Here is a 12,063-nt window from a genome sequence, read left to right as displayed (position 1 = left end):
TTACAAATTTCAAAACTCCGCCATCTCTCTCCCCACATCCACCACTGCTGGCGGCTCACCTCCAACTGCGCAACGCTACGCGCTGTTAACATCCAGCTGCCCAACACTACAATGGCAGACAACAATGCAAACTAGCCACAGACTGCACACAGCACAGCCAGTGATTTTCATACAGAGCGCTACGTAACGTTGCCAATAAGAAAACATAAACAGCCTACTTACAACGTTGCATTGAAGTTTTCGAGTTCTGTCGCCAACAAATAACGAATAAAACAGTCTGAGTAGGGACATATCAGAAAATAAGAAAGATACAATGTTTCATATAAAATATTAGCAGTAGGATTGAAATGTAATGGATTTAGAAATATCGACTGGAGGTGACAGAGGCGTGGCCTGTAATAAAAAGAAAATCAATATAGAGCTTCGAGGAACCTCTCCAATAGCGTGGAAGTGAAAAACCAGTTGTCTGCAGAGCTAGCAACAAGAAATGGCATAAGCCTAACGGATATTAAGTCCGGTATTATTTCAAATCCTACTGTAATTGTCCTTTGTTTTGAGTGGTAAGAAACTGGAAATAAGAGAATCTTAAGTTCTTTCCGTGAGACAATTTTAAATATTGTAAATATCTCTTACAAACGCGTGGTCAAAGAAACTGGAGCTCTAGTATTTTTAGTATAACTACCTAGTGTAAGACATTTAATACTAGAAAAAGGAGGACAGAAATGTAGAATAAAGAAATCCGGAAATTAATTTTATACAAGGATCTATCCAGACTGCTATAGTTTGCAACAAAGCAACATAAAAGAGAAACGGAACTAGCTCTTCTGCAAAGCAATGGTTACCAAATTATTGTTTTTGTAGAGGCGCTGAATAAAATACCCGTAACACTCAATATTCGAGAGCTCGATTACCTGCCGGTAGTCGTTAATTTACTGTTCTCAACTTTTGTTAACTAGAAAAGGAATCAAACAAGTGTATAGAGTAAAATCAACTTTATTTCATATACATGTACATATACTTACAGTCAAAGCAGCATATTTGGTTGGGGACACAGTTCTAATGTGTCTAAAAAGTTTCAGAACAGCGCCAGTTCCATTACAGAGTGTAAGATATAAAGTAAAAAGTAAAATATATTTCTAAATGTGAATTTTGGAACCTAATGACATCGAAACCTAAAGATTCGACACTAAAATCTGTCGTCTTCGGCAATTTTTTTTCTTTTCTTTACTTCATACTCCTACCTTCATTCTTAGAAGCGCACTTTTTCTCTTTCCTTCTTGGAGATAAAACTCATGTAAAATAAACGTATCACGAACTGAAAATTATTGATGGTATGAAGTCCACCCCTTAGTGAACTGTCAACGATTCTCTTAAATATTTGAGGTATATCTTATACTTTAAATAAACTGCGTAGATGGAAAATGTATCTGTCGTCAGTAGGATAAGACAATAAATACCACGGTCATCTATAGTTTTAGAGATAAATAAAATATGTGTCGAAGAAATGGTGCCGAAAATGGACTGGTCCGAAACTAATTGCGGACAGAAAACGAGGTCTAGTCACCTCTGAAGTTGTAGCAGAATTTCAACTAACATGTTCCGAGGAAAGGCATCTCTTTGATGTCTTGCGACAGAGGGGTGGTAGAGCACCTCAGCGAAATGATGGTGCGTTTTTTTAAGTCTTGACGTATGTGGACCCAGTGAGTCACGGCCGGCGACGTCTTTTTTATGACGACAGTGACCGCGGTGTGGGCGCGGCTTTCGTTACAGATGTATCTGTTGTGTCGTCCTCGCGACCATGACAACACATGGCCATGTCGTGTCTGTCTACACTATATGCTGGGCCTCTAGTCAAGTTTACTGCTTCTTTACGCAGGTATCAGCCGAGAAGTGCACAGCCGGACGACATTACCACTATAGATGTGCCCTGACAGTATTTGTTCTACTATAACATACAAATTCTACAATGTTAGATTGCTAAGGGTATAGCTGTCTTCAGCCATAAGGTTGACTTCAACACTGCAGTCCCGTAGGTGATGGCATGCTCTTGCTTGTATCCAGCCTTTCACGTGACGTGCCTCAGCCATTTGTTCGAGACATACATTTTAACCTGGACTAGAAACCAAGGTGCAATTTGGCATATCTCGAGGCATTAAATCATTTCCAGAGGTGAATGAAAGTATAAGTGACAGAAAAAAAACATCAGAACCGACTGAGGATGAAACCCCAGACCATTGGGTTTGTTTCTGGAACTTGCTCACTGAGGCACCCAGAATTAACAATCTCCATAGCTGACATCAAGTTGTCAGTTTTTTCATTCAAGTGGCTCTGGAAGTCTTCGTGATAATCACAGTGAGACACAACTGACGCGACACCTGTCTCCATCGCTACTTTCGGTTCCAAGACGTGAAGCGTTGGTGGCGAGATGTCGCGTATGATCGAAACCATTGCACTGCACTTGGTGAGAAAGTTAGGATTCTGAATTATAACTAAAATGTCTAAGTCAATAATATCATAAGCTTTGCTAAAACCTAAGAAAGCGCTTGACGGTAGCTTCTTGTCTGTCAGTGGTTAATTTCAGATCGTCTGTTAATTTTATTTAAGCAGATTTTGTGTTACGATGTTGGCGGAAGCCTGATTGGTATTCAATTTCGAGCTTATTATTGCTTGAGTAAACGAGTTCTACGCAGAAAATAAAACAAAGTATCTAATAGAAATTAATTTTCACAATTGGTGGCAATTCTCTTCAGCCTTCATCTATATTTGTGTCAAATCATTTGCTGAACTAATTATGAAGGGCAACTAAACTTTGGAAACACCTCTCAACAAGTGGCAATCAATGGAGCGGGGACAAACAGACTATATTGTAAATCAGTTCACTTTCAACTCGGAGGATGACGAGTAATAACTTTTTTTGTTTGTGGATGACAGCAGCACCTACTCAAACTTTTGCCCCATCAGTACACAAAAAAATGACGATTTCTGGTGTGGTATTTTTGTAATCGAACGTGGCCGATATTAATGTACAACTCTTACTCTTCACGGCTGTTAGGCTAATTGTTTGCAGTCCCTGAGATAGTTTACGAAGTATAGACGATTAGGGCTTAATTACAGTCGACGACGAGATCATCACAGGCACAGTACAAACTCGAGTCGGGACAGATTAGGGAAGGATTTCGGCTGTGTCCTTTTCAAAGCAGCCATTTTGTCACATGTCTTAAGAGATTTAGGGAACCTAAATGTGAATGATCGGACGGTATTTAAACTGCTGTCCACTCTAGTACGATTCCACTGTTTTAAACAGTGCCCCACCTTGTTCGTCGACGATACTTAAGTCCAAATTTAGCCAAATACAACGAACTCTGCAACAGTTTTCACCATTTTTTTTAAAAAAACGTTATAACTTTGTACAATTTAATAGAAAACTAAAATATTTAGCCAATAACTATATTTTACATTAAGTGAGTTCTCCAACCTATTTGATACTTAATTCTGACCTAAAACATATTTTGCAACGATAAAAGGCTGTGGGAAGAACGCTTTGCATACTGCAAATGATGAGAATCTCTCAGGGGAAGTGGATGATTCAGATTTTATACCACGGATGTCAATCACTCATTCCACTGGATTTCTCTTTTAACTTTAAAAAAGTGTAAGTAATAGTGACAACTTCTCGATCACGAAATACAAGTCTCAGGGGACGTTTATCTGTATCTACATCTACATCGATACATTCAAGTGCCTGGCGGAGGGTTCATCGAACCACCTTCTCAATTCTCTATTATTCCAATCTCGTATAGCGCACAGAAAGAATGAACACCTATATCTTTCCGTACGAGCTCTGATTTCCCTTATTTTATCCTGGTGATCGTTCCCCCCTATGTAGATCGGTGTCAACAAAATATTTTCACATTCGGAGGAGAAAGTTGGTGATTGGAATTTCGTGAGAAGATTCCGTCGCAACAAAAAATGTTAATTATTTCCAGCCAAATCTTGTATCATTTCTGTGACACTCCATATTTCGTGATAATACAAAACGTGCTGCCTTTCTTTGAACTTTTTCGATGTACTCCGTCAGTTCTACCTGGTAAGGATCCCACACCGCGCAGCAATATTCTAAAAGAGGACGGAGAAGCGTAGTGTAGGCAGTCTCCTTAGTAGGTCTGTTACATCTTCTGTCCTGCCAATAAAACGCAATCTTTGGTTAGTCTTCCCCACAACGTTTTCTATGTTTTCCTTCCAATTTGAGTTGTTCGTAATACCTAGGTATTTAATTGAGATTGCGGCTTTTAGATTAGACTGATTTATCGTGTTCCTTTCAGCACTCATGTGGATGACGTCACATTTTTCGTTATTTAAGGTCAGCTGCCACTTTTCGCACCATTCAGATATCTCTTCTAAATCGTTTTGCAGTTTGTTTTGATCTTCTGATGACTTTATTAGTCGATAAAGGACAGTGTCATCTACAAACAACCGAAGACGGCTGCTCAGATTGTCTCCAAAATCGTTTATATAGATAAGGAACAGCAAAGGCCCTATAACACTACCTTGGGGAACGCCAGAAATCACTTCTGATGTACTCGATGACTTTCCGTCAATTACTACGAACTGTGATCTCTCTGACAGGAAATCCACATAACTGAGACGATATTCCATAAGCACGCAATTTCACTACGAGCCGCTTGTGTGGTACAGTGTCAAAAGCCTTCCGGAAATCCAGAAATAATCAGTTTGAAATCGCTTGTCGAGAGCACTCAGCACTTCATATGAATAAAGAGCTAGTTGTGTTTCACGGGAACGATGTTTTCTAAACCCATGTTGACTGTGTGTCAATAGACCGTTTTCTTCGAGGTAATTCATAATGTTCGAACACAATATATGTAATTTGTATGTTTATAAAGTACTGCACAGTTGTTCTGATATTATCATGTTCCCCCTACAGAGAAATTTGTGTTGCTTGCACGTGGTTGGATTCGCGCAAAACCTTTTGTTAATTTTTGGACCTGTGTGAGAAATATATGGCTTCTAATCAAGCTATAGTGATTTTGTAAAATAGTTAGTTTTGTAATTTGTATGCTGTACATTTAAAATAATGTAAAAACCTACCTTTATTTTACGCTACATATACATTTGATAAATAGGTAACTGATAGAAGCCCCGTAATAAGCTCTTTCGCTGCGAAAACAACTCCGGGCTCTGGAGAGCAAGAGGCAAGCAATGAGATTTCCGATAATATCTTAACACTATAGCACTAATTCCCGTTTTGCTCATGGTCACTTAAGATAAGAGGGATATTACTCGTTACTGAACAATAAATATATGAGCGGCAAATAACGATCACACTTTCAATAACTGCAAGCCCAAAGTTATGCAACACCAGTAAAACATTCCATACACGAACTTGCTTGCAATGATAGAATGTAAAAGGAATCTATTTCAGTTTTCTCATTGTTTCCATCGCCATTAATGCAACACTATACATACAGATGACCATGAAGAGAAGATGAAGCAATAAAAAAATACATTATTTAAGTGGAAGGAGGCTTAACAGTATTTATTAACAGCTGGAAAGGTAGTACTCGTCATAAGTTTTCAGATAACATCAATCTCGAGTGCCATCGCGACCCGCTTCAAATCCCACGAAGCTGATAACAACTACAACACCACAGGAAAACTGTGCATCACAGCACTCCATAAACCTAGAGAAAGATCAGTAAATTGAGCTAGTAGGCGTTACAGATCGGATTGGAGCTAACATGCAGACAAGAGCGGAGCAGTATGATGGACGTAAAGGAATTATGGGCAACCACTGAACGGATCCTAAACCGTTCTCTGGAGAAGTGTGTCCCGAGTAAGTGGATAAACGACTGAAAGGACCCACCGTCGTTTAATAACAAAATTCGAAAATTCTGAAGAAGTAGAGACTATTACACTCATGGTTCAAAAGATGACGCGCAAAGACGACAGGCAAAGGTTAGTAGAGTTTCGTGGAAAAAAAAAATAATAATCAATATATGAAGCATACAATAACTACCACAGTCGTACCTTGGCGAAAGATCCTGCAGAGAACCCGAGAAAATTCTGCTCCTACATAAAACTACTGAAAGGGTCGAGGGCTTCTATCCAGTCTCTCATTCACCAGTCCGTGGCAGTAGAGGATAGCAAAAGGAAAGCTGAAGTTTTAAATTTCCTGTTTAAAAAATCATTCATGCAAGAGGATCGTACAAACATACCGTCGTTTGACCGTCGCACAGCCTCAGAATCGAGGACATAATAATATGCATCCCTGGGGTAGAGATGCAACTGAAAAATTTGAAAACAAAGAAGTCACTAGATCCAGATGGAATCCCAACTCGGTTTTACAGAAAGTACTCTACAGCACTGGTCCCTTACTTAGCTTGCATTTATCGAGAATCTCTTGTGGAAAGTCTCCTGTGTATAAGAAGGATAAAAGGACCGACCCGGAAAATTACAGACCAATATCCTTAACATCGGTTTGCTGCAGAGTTCCTGTACATATTCTCGGTTCGAATGTACTAAATTACTTTGAGACGGAAAAGCTTCTGTCCACGGATCAGCATGGTATTAGAAACGTCACTCCTGCCAAACTTACCTTACCCTCCTTTCACATGATATCCAACGAACCGTGTATGAAAGGCAACAGACAGATTCTACATCTGTAAATTTCGGCACAGCGTTTGATAAGAATTACCACTGCGGACTGTTAACGAATATAAGAGTACACGGAATAGGTACCCAAATATGTAAGTGTCTCGGATACGTCGTAAGTAATAGAACCCAGTATGTTGTCCTCGGCGGCGTGTGTTCATCAGAGACAACGATATCGTCAGAATTGCACCAGGGAGGGGTGGTATACATACATGATATGGTGGACAGGGTGAGCGGCAATCTTCGGCTGTTTGCTGATGATGCTGTGATGTACTGGCCACGAAGGGGACGAAGCTGAGTAGTTGTACGAGGATAGAAAATGATTTAGACAAAATCTCTAGTTTTTTCAAATTTATTTGACTTCAGTGCAGTAGTCAAGCCGTAATCGCAGTAAATTACAGAAAGTTTACATAACTGATTTCGGTGAAGCTCAGTCACCATTATTAAACGTAACAAGCATGAATTAAGTTGGCTCTTAATTATGAGAACCTGAAGTATATGTAACATCTAGCCACAAAAACTTTGTCATAGGAAACAATACTGTAAATTTATCGTGTTAAAATGAACCTCATTACGCGGTAACGGTAAAGAAGCAACATCATCGCCACTGATGGCTGTGAAGCCTTTATATATATACACTCCTGGAAATGGAAAAAAGAACACATTGACACCGGTGTGTCAGACCCACCATACTTGCTCCGGACACTGCGAGAGGGCTGTACAAGCAATGATCACACGCACGGCACAGCGGACACACCAGGAACCGCGGTGTTGGCCGTCGAATGGCGCTAGCTGCGCAGCAATTGTGCACCGCCGCCGTCAGTGTCAGCCAGTTTGCCGTGGCATACGGAGCTCCATCGCAGTCTTTAACACTGGTAGCATGCCGCGACAGCGTGGACGTGAACCGTATGTGCAGTTGACGGACTTTGAGCGAGGGCGTATAGTGGGAATGCGGGAGGCCGGGTGGACGTACCGCCGAATTGCTCAACACGTGGGGTGTGAGGTCTCCACAGTACATCGATGTTGTCGCCAGTGGTCGGCGGAAGGTGCACGTGCCCGTCGACCTGGGACCGGACCGCAGCGACGCACGGATGCACGCCAAGACCGTAGGATCCTACGCAGTGCCGTAGGGGACCGCACCGCCACTTCCCAGCAAATTAGGGACACTGTTGCTCCTGGGGTATCGGCGAGGACCATTCGCAACCGTCTCCATGAAGCTGGGCTACGGTCCCGCACACCGTTAGGCCGTCTTCCGCTCACGCCCCAACATCGTGCAGCCCGCCTCCAGTGGTGTCGCGACAGGCGTGAATGGAGGGACGAATGGAGACGTGTCGTCTTCAGCGATGAGAGTCGCTTCTGCCTTGGTGCCAATGATGGTCGTATGCGTGTTTGGCGCCGTGCAGGTGAGCGCCACAATCAGGACTGCATACGACCGAGGCACACAGGGCCAACACCCGGCATCATGGTGTGAGGAGCGATCTCCTACACTGGCCGTACACCACTGGTGATCGTCGAGGGGACACTGAATAGTGCACGGTACATCCAAACCGTCATCGAACCCATCGTTCTACCATTCCTAGACCGGCAAGGGAACTTGCTGTTCCAACAGGACAATGCACGTCCGCATGTATCCCGTGCCACCCAACGTGCTCTAGAAGGTGTAAGTCAACTACCCTGGCCAGTTAGATCTCCGGATCTGTCCCCCATTGAGCATGTTTGGGACTGGATGAAGCGTCGTCTCACGCGGTCTGCACGTCCAGCACGAACGCTGGTCCAACTGAGGCGCCAGGTGGAAATGGCATGGCAAGCCGTTCCACAGGACTACATGCAGCATCTCTACGATCGTCTCCATGGGAGAATAGCAGCCTGCATTGCTGCGAAAGGTGGATATACACTGTACTAGTGCCGACATTGTGCATGCTCTGTTGCCTGTGTCTATGTGCCTGTGGTTCTGTCAGTGTGATCATGTGATGTATCTGACCCCAGGAATGTGTCAATAAAGTTTCCCCTTCCTGGGACAATGAATTCACGGTGTTCTTATTTCAATTTCCAGGAGTGTATATATAAGCGCTCCATAACACAATCATGTCTACTTACAGAATTCCTAGTTGCCGTGAAGATGTAGAAACATGGAAGTTAATGCGGATCAACAGGAAAAACCATCTCGTTATATTCGAATACGGCATTGGTAGTATGGTGCTTGACAGTCACGTTGGTTAAACATCTAGGCGTAACGTTGCAAAGCTATACGACATGCAACAGGCATGCAAGGACTGTAATAGCGAAGGCGAATGGTCGACTTCAGTTTATTGGGAGAATTTTTGGTTAGTGTGAATCGTCTGTAAAGGAGACTACGAACAGAACACTAGTGCCACCCATTCTTGAATACTGCTCGAGTGTTTGGAATCCCCACCAGGTCGGATAAAAGGAAGGCATAGAAGCAATACAGAGTCGGCCTGTTAGATTTGTTACCGTAGGATCGAACAATACTCAGATATTACGGAGATGCTTCGGAAACTCAAGTGGGAATCCCTGGAGGTAAGGCGACCTTCTTTTAGAGGAACACTGTTGAGAAAATTTATAGAACTAGCATTCAAAGATGACTGCAGAGAACGTTTCCCCTGCCGCCAAAGTACATTTAGCGTAAGGACCATGAAGATAAGAGAAATTCGGGCTCCTACGGCGGTACATAGACAGTCGTTTTCCTCTTGCTCTGTTTGCGAGTGAACAGGAAAGGGAGTCACTATTAGCAGTACAAGGCATCGTCCGCCAGGCACCATAATGTGGCTTGCGGAGTATGTACGTAGGTGCATAACAGCATAAGTCGCTGTCACTACAGTCATAAATATCAAGGGAACACTCTAGGAGTGTTACAATTACCACGATTCATAACCAAAAGTGACTAGTTCCATGAAACTCGACTACGAAAAAAGTCTTGTATGTTAAAATGCTGCCAGTCACTTAGTTTTGTTAAGTATTTTCCCATTTACTTTTAGTAGTGTAACGTCAAGAGCGTTTCGTAAGTGCCGCATCGCATAGTCTTCTAGACAAGAAAACATTCCATCAAAGGGTGGCCGATTAGTACTTACAAGGATGTCCAGAAAATTCTTGCTGTAACTAAGATTGTAAAAATTTGTAACACCAGAACACTCATAAATAATCATCTCGTATCAGCTTGCAGGAGGGAAGATTAGGGTTTAATGTACCGTCGGAGACCTTGCATTCACAGTCGAAACAGCAGCTCGTTTTGGGGAAGGATGGGCAGGGAAATGAACTGCGCTCTTTCAGAGGATCTATCACAGAATTCTTCGTAACCGATTTACGAAAAGCACGGAAAACCTAAATATGGATGGCCAGAATTTAAACTGCCATCTTGTCGATTACGAGTGCAGGATCTCACCACTGTGCCACCTTGTTCGGTGTTTCAGCACGAGTATGGCAGATTTAAAGGAGGGACGTGGATGGGGAGGGGAGGCAACTTTGTCGGTGTACGAATGCAAGAGGTGGAATAAAGGTAAACGAAATGTAATCTTCATAGTAATTAATGTAATCGAACAGTCATGATGTGGATTACTTTCTTTCTACAACCACCCCTTAGTGTATAACATCCAATGCTTACTGCTGAACATCTGTGGGAAGTAAATGTGGATAATCACGTTCTACTGTCTCTCTAATTAAGTATTTCATGGGACTACTCTTTTATTTTGCTTGTTATACCAAGTTCTCGCATGTGTGAAACTTACTGAGGTTGAATACCGAGTAAAATTTTCTCTACTGTTAGGAGCACCATCAATCGCAATCCTAGTGAACTGATAAGGGAATTGTCACATTTGTCATGTCGAAACCTGCCCTGATCTTTTTGTCACTCGTAGCTAACGTCAGCTAAAGTCATAGCAGGTCTAGACGAGACAAATGTGACCAACTCTTCGTTACGTTAGTTCATGTAGACCTTTCTGCCACCTCTTCCCCTACAACACCTAGCATTTCGAGCGAGGTTCTGGATTTTGTTATTTCATTGGTTCACTGTCTATGGCAGGATTCGAAAACGTCCGTAGAAACAATGATATTCTGCGCGAAAGTTATTATTGTGTGAGACGATAACACTTCAGGCTTACGTAACGAATACCTACAGAGAACGCGCGGATAAAGTGGTTTCTTGCTGGTAAGAAGACTCTGGACCACGGCGGTCATGCTAGACTTACAGAAGTTGAACAAAGATGTGGGAACGCCTTGAGAAATGCGTACTTGAACATAAATGCAGATGCTAGCCAAACGTGACATTGTAATTCTGTCAGAGACAGCAACGGACTTGGAAGAGCAGTTGAACGGAATGGACAGTGTCTTGAAAGGAGGATATAAGATGAACATCAACAAAAGCAAAACGAGGATAATGGAACGTAGTCGAATTAAGTCGGGTGATGCACAGGGAATTATGTTAGGAAGTGAGACACTTAAAGTAGTAAAGGAGTTTTGCTATTTGGGGAGCGCCAGTCACGGTGGCCGTGCGGTTCTAGGCGCTGCAGTCCGGAACCGCGGGTCTGCTACGGTCGCAGGTTCGAATCCTGCCTCGGGCATGGATGTGTGTGATGTCCTTAGGTTAGTTAGGTTTAAGTAATTCTAAGTTCTAGCGGACTGATGACCTCAGAAGTTAAGTCCCATAGTGCTCAGAGCCATTTGAACCACATTTGGGGAGCAAAATAACTGATGATGGTCGAAGTAGAGAGGATATAAAATGTAGACTGGCAATGGCAAGGAAGGCGTTTCTGAAAAAGAGAAATTTGCTAACATCGAGTATAGATTTAAGTGTCAGGAAGCCGTTTCTGAAAGTATTCGTATGGAGTGTAGCCATGTATGGAAGTGAAACATGGACGATAAACAGTTTGGACAAGAAGAGAATAGAAGCTTTCGAAATGTGGTGCTACAGAAGAATGCTGAAGATTAGATGGGTACATCACATAATTAATGAGGAGGTATTGAATAGAATTGGGGAGAAGAGGAGATTGTGGCACAGCTTGACAAGAAGAGGGGATCGGTTGGTAGGACATGTTCTGAGGCATCAAGGGATCACCAATTTAGTAATGGAGGGCAGCGTGGTGGGAAAAATCGTGGAGGGAGACCAAGAGATGAATACACTAAGCAGATTCAGAAGGATGTAGGTTGCGGCAGGTACTGGGAGATGAAGAAGCTTGCACAGGATGGAATAGCATGGAGAGCTGCATCAAACCAGTCTCAGGACTGAAGACTACAACAACAACAGCCAAACTTCCAGGCTGTGCTGTTGTATTTGACCACGAACGACAGCTGTACGACGTCCTCAATACGCTCCAAGTGTCAGTGGACAGGACACCTGTGTAGTAGTGAGTGCATTACTTCGGAGATAAATGAATTCGAACA

This window comes from Schistocerca cancellata, chromosome 2 (genome assembly GCF_023864275.1).
Source record: "Schistocerca cancellata isolate TAMUIC-IGC-003103 chromosome 2, iqSchCanc2.1, whole genome shotgun sequence".
Classification (NCBI taxonomy): domain Eukaryota; kingdom Metazoa; phylum Arthropoda; class Insecta; order Orthoptera; family Acrididae; genus Schistocerca; species Schistocerca cancellata.
The sequence above is the reverse complement of the archived record's forward strand: the minus strand, read 5'-3'. Positions refer to the sequence as shown.